The following is a 14,513-nucleotide window of genomic DNA, read 5'->3' on the forward strand; positions in this document are numbered from 1 at the left end:
TACTAGACACAGAGTAAAACTAATTCATCTACAACTTTTCGTCTCTGATTAATATTCTGCTATAAAACTTCAGAAATACGGACTCACTAGTGGTATTTTTTTTATAACTGCTTAATTTACATTGTATCTTTTATAGCTCAGTAACAAGACATAAAATATTGAATGTGACTTCATCACTCTGAAATACCCAAAAATAGACTTGAAATTAGAGATCCCTCAAGAATTTGTTGTTTATTTTACCACACCTGTAAAGATGAGAGGATAGATGGAGAAATTTGAGGTAATGTAACATAAGTAATATGGGTTGCTTGATGTGAGAAACTGAAAAAATTTACATGGCAAATAAGTTGTTTGGGGATTTTTTCTGTATGAGCTGAGGTGAGGAACTGTAAACCAAAAAAGGTTCTAGTTAAGAATATTCCAGAAGTATCTTCAGCTATTTAGAATTCCATCTTGAGTAGAATAAGTAATACCAAACTTAAATACAAGCAGAAGATAAAAAGAGGAGCCTTTCAGGGATGAGAACTAAAACTGGAAATCTGAGAGTATGTTTTCTAATGTCACATTAACTATACAGAAATTGACTCTCAAATTCATAGTTTTCAACATCCCTGGTTGTCCACAGCCTCAGATCTTCCCACTGCAGGGTTTTTAAGTTTTATGGCAATGTATAAAAAACCATTACTTCACCAAACAATTCTGAAGCTTTGAAACCTTGAAGTTTTCATCACTTTTAGCTTTTGTGGGTTTTTTGATGGAATTTCATATCAGTTTGGGTTACATACAGCCATATTGTAATTTTTTTTCTTTTAGATCTGTTCATCATTAAGTTTTGATATTTAATTTAAAAGATTGTACATCTGAATTACGTTTGTTATAAAATTTGGTAGATACTGGGCAGAGCTCAAATCTTATTCATAATAGTCAAAGGTGAACAGGTATACTCCTACAAATACATGTGTGCTACCATCTGCATAAAAAAAGATATGTATATGTATATGTTTATATATAGTATATACAAATTTGTATATTATATGTATAATTTATATACTTCATATAATTTATATGCATATATATGTATATAAATATGTCTATAAATAAAGTGTAATTCCATGCAAATTTCCAGTTTTAGCTGTTCTAGCACTGGAATCTACCACAAAGAACAGTAAAAGCCACAACTCTGTATTTCCAGTTTCCCTCCACATTCCAGCTATGTCCCTGCTGTTGGCAATAGCAACAACAACAAAAGAAAGCTTCAGTCAGATAAACTTACTGCACAGAAACTAAGGCAGAAATGGGAACAAATAACTAGGGCAGAAGGCAACATAGACCAAGACCACTTCTTTCAGTAGCAACCTACTCAGAGGGGTGTAAACAAACTCTGGAACCATAGTCCCTGGGAAGAGAACAATACCAACAATTACTTACTAGGAGACACATCATTAAAATAATATTACTGTTCCTTATTTTCTTCAAAGAAAAATCTTTGATGAATGTTATTTTCCACCAATATGGGAAAATATTAAATATAACTGCAGTTAACAGAAAGTTTAATTTCCAAGAAATAGTTGGAAAAATAGCCAGCAGTTTGTAATTTACTTTCATGGATACTTTGAACAGATTGTGTAGTCAGCAGAAAAAGGCATCATAAAGTTCTATTAAAAATTATGTGCTTTTTATGCTTTACATTACTGTGCAGAAGATGTCTTATTTCTTTTTCATTTGTACATTTATTTTCATTTCACCTCTGAATTAAGCTGTTTGCGCTGACTTAACTGGCTGTGGTTCTGTAACTCTGGTAGGCTTCACTGTCTTTTGCTGTTCCAGGAATCAACAGGTGTTTTATTCAGCTGTCCTCAAATGAAAAAAAAAAATGTGCATCAAATTACAGCTAAGCAGGTTAGTCGATTTAGGCAGAAAAGGCATTTCTTTCAGTGGCAGCATCAAATAAAGCAGCGCGTCCTTTACTCCCTTCTTTTTATTTGGTCTAATGCTGGGACAGATAGCAGTAGTCATAGCACAAAAAGACGATAAATGCATTAATTTATTGTTAAATGTATGGTAAACAATAAATCCATGTTAAGTGTAGTAAACCCATTATACCTAAAATATTATATTCTGCTTTGTTTAGATATGCATTTTATTTTTAAACAGTCACAGTCAAGTATTTGATGAAAAATGTGCAACAAATATACTTCTCTGCTACTTATCTGAATTCATAACTGCAAAATCTAAAGTATAGTTTAGAATAGTCAATGAAAGGATAATGAATATGGAAGCACAGATAAGGCTTCAAGGTTTTTGGAAACGTATCTGTCAGGGACTAAAAAATCCCCATGTCTTTCCGTCAACTATCTCTCCATACTAGAACCTATTGCAATTAAAAGAGAAGCATCCAATGAGACAGCAGTAAACAATCACTGCAATCTTATATTTAAAATGTATCACAGCAGAAGCTGTGCTGAGTAATAAATTAAGTAATTTTCCTATGTGAGTAGTGTTATAAAATAGCCCAGTGTGTATTTTGTCTTTGTAATGAACATCAGTCATATGGGTGTATTCTGTTGAATATATTATGTATGTAGATTGGTGAAGTGTAAGGGAGTTTACCCTTTGAAGTTAAGTTGAAACATGTCTACTTTATTGACAGTATACACTTTTATTCTTAGTATAAAAGTATTAATTGGAGTGATATTCAGTTGTAATTTGTATTATTTTTCAGCTCCTTCTTTTCCAGCATGAAGGTTTTACATGCCGCTGTTTATAATTACACAAAATTCAGACAAAAATTCATGTTTTCATCTACAAAAAATGCTTAAAAGAAGCATGGTAATCAAATGCACTGCAGGTGAGAAGCAAATACAATCAGGTATGAGTAGGCCACAATACACTTCTACTGCCAAGACAACGGGAAGTAAATGGAAAAGTATGTGATAGTACTACTAACAGACTCTGTGATTTATGTAGAATACACCATTCTGCCATCTTTGCAAAGAACTACACTAAAACTGACAGTAGGTAGCAAGATAAAACTTCCCCTAACTAATACATTCCCTGAAATAAAATCCTATTTTGATTTAAAGGTTTTTGGAACCAGAATATGATATCCTGGGGATAGAGTGGAAGGAAATTTCTCCACCTGAGTATAATAATAACCCCAAGAAAATTTTCTTTAACAATATGTTGATTTTTAGAACGCTTTTTTTCCTTTTTTTTTTTTCTATCACCGTATGTAGAGAAACCATGTAGTGTATATGTTACAGCTAGGAATAGGAAGCAATCCACCTGCTTAAAAATATGCATTCCTTTAAAAATCATGCTGGGAAGTTTTCCTTACTGGCAGTGTCTGCAATGAGCATTCACAGTTTGCTTGATTCTTTGCAAATTTCTTTCTTTTCATGTGTACAAGAGGAACAGAATCCTTTTGGCTCCCTCATGGGTATAAATCAGAGACAGAGGTTTTGGAGAAAGGGAAATAAAGGGACATCTGTCTTGCCAGTGCAGCATACAACAGAAGAAAACTTTTGTCTACATCCACTTTTTACTCCTTAGAGGATCATATGCAGGGCACCCTCCTGCTATGAGACAAGTCAAAATGACAGCTGACCTATTCAGATTAGGGTGTCTGGGGATAAGACATATCCATTCCATTGCCTGTCTTCAGGGAACAGTCACTCTTGCTTTTCCCCAAGAGTAACGTATTTTCATTAAATAATGGAAGAGGTAATAGAAGTAGAAGCATTATTTTTTTTTCACAAGAATATTCTCATTAATTTCTATTACGTTCATAAACTAGGACATTGATGTGGTTTGGTGGGTTAAACAAATAAACTTTTGCTTGAAGGATTAACTTGATTTTACAAAAATATCAATACATAATTCTATTATCATTGGAGAGAAAAATAATATGGTGGTGTTCTTTATGAATACTCATCCACAGAAGCAGCAAACACATAGATAAATCATTGAAAATTGGAGCAAGATAAATTTATTATTGTAAATATTTAAGCTCTCCTTACTATGCATTTTTAATGAACTGCATATTTTTAATGTATCTATTCTAAGATGGCTGAGCTCCACATTTCTATTTCAGGCTATTTTTTCTTTATGGCACCCCATTTTGGGGATGTAATGTAATGCAAGTTTAAGTATTAAGTTTTGACATAATTCATATATGTATTTTCAGAATGGTGGGTTTGAGGGAAAACATATCTGCTCACTTACTGAAGTGGGGTGTACTTATAAAATCCAAAACCATAAACTTGATGACTTTTAGGTATATTCTTTGAAGCTGAAGAGAGGATAGAGCTGAATATTAGGCTAGATACATACTGTGAAAACCAATGATTCTCTTAAGCCACCTATAAATAGATGTATTAAAATAAAAATAAACCAGGCTGCAAGTAAAATATGAGCTGACAGTATATTTCCACAAAATAGTGAAGGATAGGGCAAAAGGGGAGTCATTAAGAAATTCTTTGAATTCATGCTTAGTGCATATGACCTACTTATAAAGAAAACCAAAAGGATTTCTAATATGTATAACGACCAGAGTCTGAAGAAAACTCAATAAATATTTCAATTATTAACTGCAGCAACTCCAGTACTCTACTACTAATCATAATAGATGTACTGAGGAAAGGTAACTGAAGATAATTTCCAAAAGCACACTGCCTACCAAATTCAGAATACCTTTCACCATTTATCGAAAGCAAAAGCATTTTCAAGACCAAGCAGTCACATGGGTGTAACCATTTGATCAAACAGATTGATTGTCACCAGAATTCCGTTAACACTGTCCTTGAACAGTCACTGCAGTGAAGCTTCCATAACTCCTTTCTAATAGGAAATAAATCATACCTCCCAGTGAATCACTCGACCTCTCTGTAAGTGTTCCTAATTGTGTTACCTTCTTGCCTTTTGTTTTTCCTTCTTAGCAGGGGGAAAGCAAGAAGTAGTTGATTGATGGTACAGAGATTCTTCAGATTGGTCTTCACTGGGAAGAAGGTTGATGTTGATAGTGTGTTCTGTCTAGTAAAATCATGTTTCTTTATTAAATTCATATGTAGCCAAAATTTCAGTAATTCAGGAGAAAGCTAAGACTTTTTTTACTGTTGATGGGCATTAATGTGAGGTCTAGAAGTAAGTAGGTGTAATTTCAAAATTACATAAAACTGCTGAATAACCATGCATGTGCTACCTATTCCTTTGCAGATAGCTGCAAAAAAAATGTTATTCTTCAGTGAAATTTTTTTTTTCTAATTTCTTTTCTTCTCAATTTCTGGGCTTAGGGGAGTTAAACAGCATAAAGAATTGGCTCTTCTTAAGATCATGAGAATGATAATTTACAGAGCTTAATAAATATTTAGGTTTCTGTTTAAATTTGTCATAAAAACACTAAAGTAAATAAGCAGAATAAATGATGTAGGTTAAATTAGATGCTAAAAATTCTTTCACAATCAGTCATTAAAATGACACTGATACATCTCTATATATAGATATGCAGACATTATTAATGCCATGCATGTTCTTGTTACTTGATTTTGATAAATTGATGTGATTCTATTCCAAAGCTCCTGCTATTTACTCAACTCAAACCACGTACTACCATCTTGAGTAAGTGTTACTGTGTCATTTGGTGTTACAGTTTTAATTAGCAAAATCTATCTAACTTACTAAATCACCCCACGTAATTTCTGATAAATATTGTTCATGATGATATTTGAGAAAAATCTGTGCTTGTGTTAGACCTTGAACAACCACTGAGATATGGTAAATCAAAGTCAGGTTGCTCCCAGCTGGAGCAGAAGCAAGAATCTACACTGGAAGTGACCAAGGCATTAATGACCTAATTGTCTCATGTCCACAATGGATAGTTGGCTCTGTTTGACTATAACAGTACTATGAAATTGTGAAAGAATTTTTCCGGTTCAGTATCTGTGAAACTTCTGCCTCAGATAAAGATTTCATTTTCAGTGACATGATCATTTCTAGATGACAGAAAATAATTTATCTAAATTCTTGACCAGCTAAACTTATTCGCACATGAACTCTGACCCTAACTCTGTCATTTATTTTATAGGTAAGTGATAGGTTGCTGCATTTTTCCTGTTCCTATTTCCCTTCCTTGTCTTTTATTTTTCCATTATAAGAGTCAGTATCCCTGAGCATTTACTTAGTGACTATTGATCTGAGGCCTTTGCTGGGATCCTTAAGAGCTGCAGTAATATGAACACTGTCAGAAATACAGCTTTACCTCACTAGCATAACAGCTGTCACCTTTGTTCAAAGACTTTTCAGGCAGGAAAATTTTATAAAAAGTAAAAAGAAATAAAAGAAGTCTTCTTCATTTCATATCATCTTTCACATAATCTTCTTAGTGGTACCTCCTATTACAACCTGTTCCTTTCTTGAGTCATCACCCTGTTTCAGACAGAGGCTCCAGCTGCCATGAGTCTTGGTTTATCTTTTGCTGTACAAAGCAGTGTACTGTGTACTCTTTTAACGGAGCATGACTATACCGCAAGGAAAAATTTTACCTGTAACTCTGAGGCAGATACAGCCTTCCAGATTAAAAAAAAGGATATTACATTACCCCTTGGTCAGGTATGGAGGAGTGTGATCACATAAAAGAGTCTCCTGCAATTCATGTTAAGCAGCAGTTTTCGTGCTAGCAGCTTAGATGGAGACTTTGTTATCACTTGTTGCCTGTCCCAAAACATACAAAGCCAGTTGTTTACAACAGGTGAGATGGAATGACTCTCACCACATGTGTACCCACTCCTTGCAAGAACAATAATAAACCATACTTTATCTAAAAACACATTCACCGTAATTTAACAATCTACAATATATGTGCAGCAAGAATGGCTTCTACAGAAATGAAGGTAAGAGAGGAGCAACTAGTGACAGAAGGACAATGCCTCTAAGGTCAAGGGCAAAATTCTACAACATCCAAATAAGAAGAGCAAAAGCAGGACTGGTGGCAATCTGGTGCTAATCAATTCGGTAAAGAGAGAGTAGATCCGTTGTCAAGCCTCAAAGCAATTCAGCAGGTCCAGATCAACAGAACACATGGTCAGGCACACCTGCAACAAAGCTCAGGCAAGGCCCAAAAATAATAGTCTGAGCTTGAGAGCAGCTCCCAAGTGTTAAGTGAGCACATCCTACCTCTTTCACACGTAACAATTTCCCAGCAGCAAGAGTCCAGTTTAGACCAGCCCAATCTATCGGATATATCTTGATGCATAAGCAACTGAACTCCTAGAAAGAGTCCTGACATATGGCTGTCCGAATCCCAGAGTCCTTTTGCTGGTGTTTTAAACAGAACTGTCCTGTCAGAGTCAAATACAACTGAGGCAAAACAGAATTTAACTTAGATAGGTAGCTAGCTAAACATTATTTTAAATTATGTATTTTATAGCAAGGGCGTCACACCTCATACCTGTCTTTTCCAATAAATTCAGTAATGTCATTTTCCCGATTAAAGCTTTTGGACATCCTCTGTAAATGGAAGGAAGATAGAAGAGAAAGGGGATGATGAAGAAACTGAAAACACAACCTAAAATTTTTGTGTAATGAATGTGTAATTGATACTGACACTAGTGAAATAAAAGCCATTTTATAATCTCAAAATAAGGCTTAACCACTATTTCTTCTTTCTGTTCTCCTTAATCATAGATCAAAATATTTAATCTAAAATGCACCCAGGGTGCTTCTTTCTAATCGTTAAATCATTTCAGTAAAATCTGTTGGTAGAAACAGAGGTTTAGAATCTTGAGCTCCTTGGAAATGTGCTTGTTATTTTTATCTATAGCTGACGTGCTAGGGAAGAAGAGCAATTTTGTTTACTCCCAGGTGGTTTAAATTTGATTTGAACTCATAGCTGAGTTTAAGCTGATGAACAGCTTTTTATTGAACATGAATAAATTGAGAAATTCAGACTAGTCAGCCACTTTTGGTCATAATTTAAATTCCAGAGAAGATGTGTTTAGAAAAAATAGAGCAGAAAGATGTGTACCTGATTACTAGCTGACTTAATAAAATCATTAATGAATTTAATGCTGTTCTAGGTCTTTTCAGTATCAGTGTTCTTAAAAAAAAGAATTTGTATAAAACAAACGGGGAGTAACTGCCACCAGAGATAAAAATGACATATGAACAACAAATATGCAGGCAAATGTAAAGAGGTAAATTTCTGCATGTAAATGTACACAACAGCTCTTCCTCACAGACTGAATATCCTGTAACAAACATTTTGGTCATGTATAAAAAACCAAAAATCTCAGCTGAATAATACGGTCTTTTGATAACTAATATGGTCTTTTGAGCACCTTGTCAGCATTCAGTTCAACTTCAAAGTCTGAAACCTTTTCTCACAAAAGAGAAGGTAATCCTGGCAATCCCTTTGGGAGTCAAGTAGCATTATCTAAGCATAAGAAAATCAGAATATGACTGTCTGTTCACTGGTAAGACAAAGGCAAAATTAAAATTAAGCACATAGTTTCAGTTATGTGGGGTTTTTTCCTGACAAAATGCTGCACTTTCTTCTATTTCTGAAGAAAAATTTTGTGTGGATTTTTTATATATGTATATAGGTAGAAACATACGTTCATACATATGTATATATGTGTGTGTGTGTATATATATATATATATATATTTGTGCTTACTTGGAAAATGTTTTGAGACCAAAAGATAACAAAGGCTACATAATTATTATTTTACTGCTCAGGTAGTTACATAGCAGTGATATTTCCTTCTCCTCAGAATGACAAATTGTGTGATTCTGATGTCTAGGCAAAGAAGGAAAGGACTAATGAACTGTCATGGTTTAACCTGCCAGGCAGCTAAACATCACACAGTTGCTCGCTCACTACACCCTGGCTCCCGGTGGGATGGGGGAGAGAACTGCAAGAAAGTTCTGTAAAATTCATTGGCTGAGATAAAGACAGTTTAATAGGACAGAAAATGAAGGGAAGATAATAATAATAGCAATAATAGTTGTAGCAGCAGTAATAATAATAATAATAAGAATAATCACTGAATCATAGGCTATGCTGAGTTGGAAGGGATGCACAAGGACAATCCAGTCCAACCCTTAGCCCTGCACAGGACCATCCCCAAGAGTCACACCATGTGCCCAAGAGCATTGTGCAAATGCTTCTTGAGCACTGTCAGGCTTGCTGCTGTAACCACTTACCTGGGGAACCTGGTTGAGTGCCCAACCACCCTCTGGGTGAAGAACTTTTTTCTAATATCTAACCTAAACCTCCCCTGACAACACCTCAGGCCATTCCCTCAGGTCCTGTCACTGATCACACAGCAGAAACAAAGGATGCGTAATGAAGTTGCTCACCATCCGTGCTGACTGATGCTCAGCCAATTCCTGAGCAGGAGCCCCAGCCAGCTTTTCCCCTAGTTTGTATGCTGAGCATGACTCCATATGGTACAGAATATCCCTGTGGTCAGTGGTGTCATCTGTCTCGGTCATGTCTCCTCCCAGCTTCTAGTGCTCCCCTAGCCTCCTCAGTGGGGGTGGTGGTGTGAGTACGTGGAAAGTCCTTGTCTTAGGGTAAACGCTATTTAGCTACAACTAAAACATCAGTGTGTTAATGTAAGACCCCAGGCTCACCCTACAAGCTCATTGAAGAAGTTGTATGTTAAAAATATGCAAGGCTCCAAAAATCCACCTGCTATATTTATTAAAAGGCCCTTCAGTTCATTTATACCTTGAGAGACCGCATGGGACAAGATGCTGCACACATTTCTCAGGAGGTCAAATAACATATTTTTACTGGCAAATTTTAGAAAATAATGGAATGCAGCAAAAGTTTAAATGGCACCATCCAACCAAAGCATTTCACAAAGCATATGCTAACCCATTGTTGCGCTCCAGATTAAGCTATAAACTGCCCAGAGCAGTTACATTTTTATTTAAGACTTTTTAAAAGCCTTTTGATTCATTATAATCTCTAATTAGTGTTTAAAGAAAGAGTCACACTCTAAGAGAAATTCTTTTCAATTTAGTGAGAAAAATAAGATATTTTGGCAAAAGGTTTTTACAGGAGTAAAATACAACCAAGAAAAAAACATTTCACTAAAACATTCAGCACAAAGACCTATTCCACAGGAAACACCCACTAAAACAATCCATACACCACAGTTCATGTGTTTTACATTACCCACAAGAGAAGGAAAAGAGTAAAAGAAAAAAAACAGATTAAAAGAGGTAAAGAAATAGAGAAGGAGAGAGAGAAAGGAGAGTGAGAAAATAGTTACTGACACAATTCTGTGATTCATATGGTGCCAGCTAGAGAGGGAGAAGAGAGAAGGAGAAGCAGAGGAAGACCGCATGGAGCCTCGTGTATTCATAGAGTTCAGTTTTCCCTCCCAGGCAGGATATCTGGTCAGTGCCTTCCAGGCCTGATTGAGTTGTGCTGTAGCAATCACAGGCTGCAGGGGTGCGGTATGGGCGGGCTGCCAGGCAAGTCTGCCTTGACTGACAGCCCAGCTGCAGGCCCTTCAGCTCTGCCATGGCCCTTCAGGGGCAGCAGGCCTTGCCTTCAGCTCTGCCCTGTGCCTTCAGCACGGGCCTGATGCACAGGCTTTATCAGCGGCCTGCAGGTCCAGGCCCAGCCCTTCCCCACACGTGCACACACACTCACAGTGAGTTGGTTCTGACCCATATCAATAATTCAGTGAGATTCAGATGCAGGATCTCACACTGATACAATTTAGCAAAACCCAACCCATTCAGCTTTAAGTTACCCAAATATCAAGAAAGGAGATGAGGAGAAGAAATAAAAAAAGAGAATTAACCTCCTGCCTTGAGTCCTGTGCAATTCCAGCTTCCGTGTGTCCACATGGTGGGGGGGTCATGACAACATGAAGGCCGCATGGTGCTCGTTTTACCTGTTCGGTCCCCCTGCAGCCACCCCCCAGCCTCTAGGTGGGACATCCAGTGTGCCAACCTGGATGAGGCTGGGCTGGGGACTCCAGGGCGTGGTGTTGACAGTGCTCCCGGTGTGTCAGTGACTGACAGCTGCTCCTGGGCTGCCCAGGGGCGCCCAAAGGGGCTGGGGTGTGAAGCAGGGCACTACTCCCCCTTCATGAAATTTGACCTGTCCCTTTCCCTTCCCCCCCACACATATATTTGAGTTGGTCTGAGCCAATAATTAATATAATAATCCAGTATCTCACAGTTATCAACATTATTCTTATCCTAAATCCAAAACACAGCACTGTACTAGCTACTAGGAATTAAATCAAACCAAATGAATCTAGATAAAAACCAGGACACCAAGGGAGGAAATATTGGAAATATCCTTGGAATATCCTTGGAATTGGAATATCCTTGGAACTGGAATATCCTTGTATTTAGTGGAAAGTGGATAGATCCCCTTAAAGCTGCCAGTTTGGCCTTTGGAGAATTGGTGATAAACCATTACAGTGAGTCCTGGAAACAGAAGACGCTTATACTATATTAATTCATCTAAAGATGCAGAGCTGGGACAGGTGTGTGTAGTGGGGTGTGTGTGTTTGTTTGTCTGTTTATTATATGAAAGTTATTCTGTAACACTGAAAAAAATTACATCTGGAAAAAACTTAGCTTAATAATTCACAAATTTCAGAAAACAACAGCTTATCAGTGGAGCGTGTTTTCCTAAGCAGAGTTCCCTAAATAATTGTTGTATTAAGTTCTTATAAACATCAAGTACCTTGGTACTTAATAATTGCTTATTTTGTATATCAATGCTGTCTATCCTGCATATGTTATATGCTTTTATAATTTCTTTATTTTACATAAAAAGATAGTTCCCAGAAGTTGGACAAACCTTAGAACAAGATGAAAAACTTCACAAAACAGGATCTTTGTAAACCCAAGAGATAACTGCAGCCCTCTAATAAATAATACCATCTGTTTTTTGCTTAGTTAATGTATTTATAAATTCTAATGGTTTCTTGTTGTTTTTTAGTTAGTAGTAAATTATTACAAAATGTAATCAAAAAAACAGGTTTATACATTCATTTAGGAGCGTAATCTTTCAACATCTAACTGCACAGCTAGTCAGTATGATAGGGAAATTTTTATTTACAAGGATTACAGGCAAATCAATTTATTTGCATCCCTAGTCCACAAGTCTACTTCTAAAATTATTTACATGGATTAATAGAGTGAGAAATTGATACCTTAAAGCTGGTTCTAAAGTTGAAGGTGTGTCACTTAGCTAAAAGTACGCTTGCTTTACCTTCTTTGTTCCTCTATAAACAGAGTGGGACACTTGTTTGTAAGGTAGCGGTCCCAAAATGGACAGAATGCATGTGGGGCATTATTTGTTGGGTGGTAGTATGATAATGTGCTTTGGAAAATACTCTTGTCAATGAAAATACAGAACTGACAAGAGGTAGAATTATTCTAGAGGGTTTCACAGTTTTTTTGAAGTAAGTTGGGATTAGTTTGGTGTTATCAACACATGTAATCGAGTTGATGCAATGACATTGTTTACAAGCTGTCTGACTAAAGATTCAGTTCAGAAAAATGTGGTTAGAATTCAAATAAATATATAACCAAGAATTTCTACATATTTCTATTTTGTGCTCTTAGACACAGAAGAAACTGAAATTTCAATTTAGCCATGGTAAATTTTGAGTAGCATTCAATGGAAAAAAGAGTGGTAATTACATGATAAGAGAGATATATTTTGCGCTGAGAAGTATAATAGAGTCATATTTGAACTTCTGACTCTTTTCTAGCACAGGTAAATTGTGTGCAAAATCCATTATATACCTGCATATGCACGTTATTCTAAAAATAGTTGAAAGAGAAAACAAGAAGAGCAGAGCATGTATTTATGCCCAATGCATTGTAATAAGACATAGCAGCCATGGTGTCAAAGGTGTCTAAAAACTACTGTGAAAAGCTATCATTGATGAGGGTTTGTTGCACTAAAATAGAAAGAGATTACCATCCTTTATAAGGAAGGTATAATTACTTTTGTAATAAACACACATCAAGCATACATGATGTACAAACTTGATTTCCTACTGACAAGCAATAGGAAAGAGTATTGCAGTATTAGGAAGATGTTTTGTGTGAGATTTTTCTAATGTTTGTGTTGATAGGCTATGTGAGATCACTAAGTGTATACTTGTGTGATATAATGAATTAAAGGTACAGATATGATTTAAATACAAATTAAAAAATTTAGTTAATTACAAATAAATTTCATTAATGAAATATATACCTGCATGGTATGATGTATTAAATTTTTCAGTTACATGTAAGTTTTAAAATTGTCTGATTCTTGCACTGTGAAAGAAAGGTTTGTCTTTACTAATTAATTTACTAATTAATTTTCTTTATTATTCAGCACGTGGAGGTAGCCTCACACACATTTTACTTAGTATCTCTCTGGTTTTATACCATTAGATATTTTTCTCTTTGGTTTGTAGGTATGAACCTTATTCATAGGTCATTACAACTTAAGAGAGCATTTCAGTATGTTAAAGTGATATAGATCTCTGGTGTGGAAAGAGAATTATAAGTATAATTCAGAAATAAAAGAGAATATCATTCTGGTCACAATTCTTAAAAAATATGCTTGTAAAGGAGAGTGCTTTGTGATTCTGGAGCTGAGGAAAAGCACAGTACTTCCATAGACTCCACATAATTGGAGATTAAAAAAGACACTTTTGGTTAACAGACATGATTGTCAAGAAATTATTTTGAATGTAATAACTAAAAATTACATGAAAGATAGCAACACATCCACAATGCAATATGTCCTGCTTGCACAGAAGAGTTGGTGTTAGTGACATAACTGCATTATTCTACTTAATTAATTCACAGTTTCAGTTCTGTCTGGATTTTGACAACAGATGTTTGTCACTGCTGGGTAAGCTGATTGTGATGATCCAGTTGTATCTTTGGTGTTACTGTTGTTAATAGTCACACTTTTTAAAAATGTGTTTTCAGAATACACCCACTTATGATGTGTTGACCTTGGCTGAATGGCAAGTATCCATGAAGTTGCTCTATCACTCCACTCCTCAACTGGACAGGGGAGATACAATACAATCAAAGGCTTGTTGGTCAAGATAAGGACAGGGAGAGATCACTTACCAATTACTGTCATAGGAACAACAAACTCTACTTTGTGGAATTAATTTAATTAATTGCCAATCAAATCAGGGTAGGATAATGAGAAATAAAAGCAAATCTTAAAATCTCTTTCCCAGGCTTGATCTAGCTCCAAATTTCTCTCCTTCTTTCCCCTGAGTGACAAAGTGGGATGAGCAATGAAGGTTGGCATCAGGTCATTGATTCTATTGCTCCTTCCTCATCAGGAGTAAGACACTTCATGCTCTTGCCTTTCTCCTGTGTGGAGTCCCTCCTTTAGAAGGCAGTCCTCCATGATCTTTCCCGTTGTGGGTCTTTCCCACAGACTGCAATTCTTCATGAACTGGTCCAGTTCCACAGGAGGTAGTCCTTCAGGAACAGGCTGTTACAGT

The 14,513-nt window shown here is 36.0% G+C and overlaps 1 long non-coding RNA gene across 1 annotated transcript; it reads right to left on the reverse strand.

The window, feature by feature from the left end:
* Window positions 1-1,565: 1,565 nt before the first annotated feature.
* On the reverse strand, window positions 1,566-11,089 carry LOC120323379. Its single transcript, XR_005563758.1, has 3 exons — window positions 10,821-11,089; window positions 7,445-7,503; window positions 1,566-1,850 (listed from the first exon to the last, which is right to left on the reverse strand). It is a non-coding gene; the product is annotated as an uncharacterized LOC120323379 (long non-coding RNA).
* Window positions 11,090-14,513: the final 3,424 nt, after the last annotated feature.

This window comes from Pipra filicauda, unplaced genomic scaffold (assembly GCF_003945595.2).
Source record: "Pipra filicauda isolate LSUMZ 115617 unplaced genomic scaffold, ASM394559v2 scaffold24_size8852520_pilon, whole genome shotgun sequence".
Classification (NCBI taxonomy): domain Eukaryota; kingdom Metazoa; phylum Chordata; class Aves; order Passeriformes; family Pipridae; genus Pipra; species Pipra filicauda.